The sequence below is a fragment of the Lagenorhynchus albirostris genome, chromosome 15 (assembly GCF_949774975.1).
Source record: "Lagenorhynchus albirostris chromosome 15, mLagAlb1.1, whole genome shotgun sequence".
Lineage (NCBI taxonomy): Eukaryota > Metazoa > Chordata > Mammalia > Artiodactyla > Delphinidae > Lagenorhynchus > Lagenorhynchus albirostris.
In genome coordinates, this window is record NC_083109.1 from 16,219,872 (window position 1) to 16,223,324 (window position 3,453).

Below are 3,453 nucleotides of genomic sequence, written 5' to 3' on the forward strand. Positions count from 1 at the left end.
CGGAGAGAGAAGGATTAGGAGAGAGTAAGGGCTGGGGTGGGGGGGAGGGGGGTGTTGCCATTTTAATTGGGGTGATCAGAGAAGCTTCTGTGAGGTGACATTTGAGCAGAGACCAGAAGAAAGTGAGGGAGTGAGCCATGTGGATGTTTGGGGGAAGAGCATTCCTGGCAGAGGACAGCAAGGATATCTGTGGCCTGAAGCAGGCGAGGTCCAGAAGTGTGAGTTAGGGGCAGATCGTGGAGGCCCTCAGAGGCCGTTCTAAAGGCTTTGACTCCTAAAGAGATAGGGAGCTTTTGAGGGGGTTTGGAGGAGAGGAGAGGCATATCAGACTTGTCTTTTAGAAAGAGCGCTGGCTGCTCTGTAGACTAAGAGGGAAACCAAGAGAAGGAAGAGAAGGAGGCCATCAGGAGGCTCCTGCAGTAAGCAGTGCTTTCTAGTGGCTCGGACGCTTGGCAGTGCGGGAGAAAAGACGTATCCCGGGATTATTTTGAAGGTAGAGATGATGGATATAAGGTGTGAGAGAAGCGTTGGTATTAAGGATGACTCCAAAGGTTTTAATACACTGGGAGTTGGCTGGAGGGGCAGATCTGGGAGGAGACCTTGGGAGTTTGATTTTGATCTTCTCAAGTCTGAGATGCTTATGAGATATCATGTAGAGATGCTGAGTTGGAGGTTGGTTATGTGACTGAAGATCGAGAGAGGTACAGGGTGGAGATACAAAGTTAGGAGCCATCAGGATGTGGCTGTTAATGAAAGCTCTGCAACTGAAGGAGATCACCTAGGAAGTAAATGATAATCAGTCAGAGGACCAAACTCTGGGCCATTTCCAAGGTATAGAGATCAGGGGAATGAGGAGGAACCAGCAGAAGACTTGAGTGGTAGCAGCCAGTGAGGCAGGAGCAGAACCAAGAGACGAGCCCTAGAAGTCGAATGAAAAAGCATCTCGAGAAGGGAGTGGTCAGTTGCCAAATAATGTGCGGAAGGGAAGATGAGGACACCCCGTATGTGCAGGTGCAGAGGAGCCAGAGTGCCAGGCAGGCACTTAGGAGGTGTTCATGCACTTTTTTTTTTTTGGAATCAAGGTAATCTTTGCTTCAAACAGCTCATAGTTTGAGGGAGGAGCCAGTATGTGGGAAGGCACATAACCCAGCCAGGTAACTTGTCTGGGAGGTGAGCCTTCTTCAGCTAAGTCTTTGATGGCTGAGAAGAAACTCAAGCGGATACCTGTGTGCATTTCTTCTCTGTTCTGCATTTTCAGTTCTCTCCTCTCCACCTTCCCTAGGAAGAAGCCATGCTTGAGAAGTTGAGAAAGAAATAGAGGAAGCAAGTGACTGCCCCCTCCGACCAAAGAACAGAACCATGGAGTGAGAAAAACCCTGTGAAAAAGAGAGAATGGGATAGCTACCTATAAAAACAGTTTAAAATTCATCCCAAGACCATTCTCTTTGGTTTGAAAGAACTTGGTATTCCTAAGAAAAATCTGTTGTAATGCACATATGGCCACAAGGGGTCTCCCTTTCCTTGAAACTCACTGGTTTAAAGATGCAAAAAAGGGATGGCTGGTCACGTAAGGCCAGTACCAAATTTGGCAAAGAATTTACTTAAACTTTTAAGAAATCAAAGTGTCCCTTTACCAATAACACAGTTTATCAGTTTAAAAAAGGAAAAACCACAGGGTAACGTTGAGTAAACATGTACTGGGAAGAGTAAGGAGTGCTTCAGTGTCAATATACTTAATATTTAGGGGGTGATTCTTCCCTCTTTGGTGACTATTTTATTAATCATGATAGTTTGAAAAGCAACTTGTCATGTGAGGATAATATTGATATTTGATATTGATACCTAATATTGATATTAGGTGTTTAGTCTGTTATAAGCCTTTTTACAGCATTAACTCACATAATACCCAGCCATATAAGGTAGATACTATTATCCTTCATACCAAGAATCCTTTGAGATAGGTACTTTTACAGATGAAGAATTTGTGGCTTAGAGAAATTAACAATTTGTCCAAGGTCACACAGCTTGTGAGGGGCAGAACTGGGATCTGAACACAAATCTAACTCCACAACTATCTACCTGACACAGCCGATGGTAAGTAAGTGGATGCATGAATTTGTACATCCTTAAGAAACTGTTTTTTAATTTGAAAACATACAGTGGTTCTTTTTTTTTTTTTAATGTGTGTCTGTCCAGTTTTCCCAGCATTACTTGTTGAATAGACTGTCTTTTCTCCATTGTGTATTCTTGCCTCTTTGGTCATAGATTAATCAATCATAGGTACGTAGGTTTATTTCTGGGCTCTCTATTCTGTTGCATTGATCTATGTGTCTGTTTTTGTGCCAGTACCACACTGTTTTGATCACCGTAGCTTTGTAGTATAGTCTGAAATCTGGGCGGGTTCTATTTCCAGCTTTGTTCTTTTTCCTCAGGATTGCTATGGCAATTCGGGCTCCTTTGCAGTTCCACATAAATGTTAGGATTATTTGCTCTAGTTCTGTGAAAAATCTCCTGGATATATTGATAGGGATTGGACAAGATGACTTTTAAACCCCTCCCCATTTGTGTGTGGGTTTTTTTTTAAATTTTATTTATTTATTTTTATAAGCAGGTTCTTTTTAGTTATCTATTTTTTACATATTAGTGTATATATGTCAATCCCAATCTCCCAATTCATCCTCACCCCCCATTCCCCCCACAGTGGTTCTTAACCAGGGATGAGAGTCAGATTCATCTGAGGAGCTTTTAAAAAGAATGCAAGTGCCCAAGCCTTCTCCTAGGACAATCTAATTCAGTAGGTTGGAGATGGGGTGGGACTCTGTTCATGTTTTTAAGTTCTACAGGTGATTCTTACATGTACCTACCCTTGGTAGGGAACCACCATAGGGAGCTGTACGGTGGCTACACTTATGCAGGCTGAACAGCTCCCTAGAACACAGTAGCCACCAGCCTTAGAACAGGATTTTGGTGATTTGGCTGGCATTTAACTACAAAGGGTATTGAACTCCCTCTGGCTTCCAGTTTGAGATGCTCTTTCCTCTCCCCTGGAGAGCAGAGCTGGAAAGAAACGTGTGATTTTCCAAAGACCCAGCAGAAGTGGCAACAGCAGAACTCTCTGGGGGCAGCACTGAGGTGCTCTCAGCTGTGAACTGTGCAAGCAGGCTGTCGGTCAACCCGCGGGAGGAGTGAGTCAAAACCCAGATGATACAGTCTTTATCTACTGCTTTTTGCTGCATGTCAGCTTGGCAAAGAACCAGCAGTAGAGAGCTCTGAGGCTGGGTGTTTCTACCTGGGGGTGAAATGTGGGCAGAGAAGGGCTCTTTAAGACAGAGGGTTGTGAACGAGGAAGGAACCAAGTGGTAAGAACCAGGATCAGCTGGGGTGAAGGGAGAGAAGCTTTTCTATCCATTCCTTAGACAAGAACACATCTTCTGCGGTGACTTTAAGTGGCCT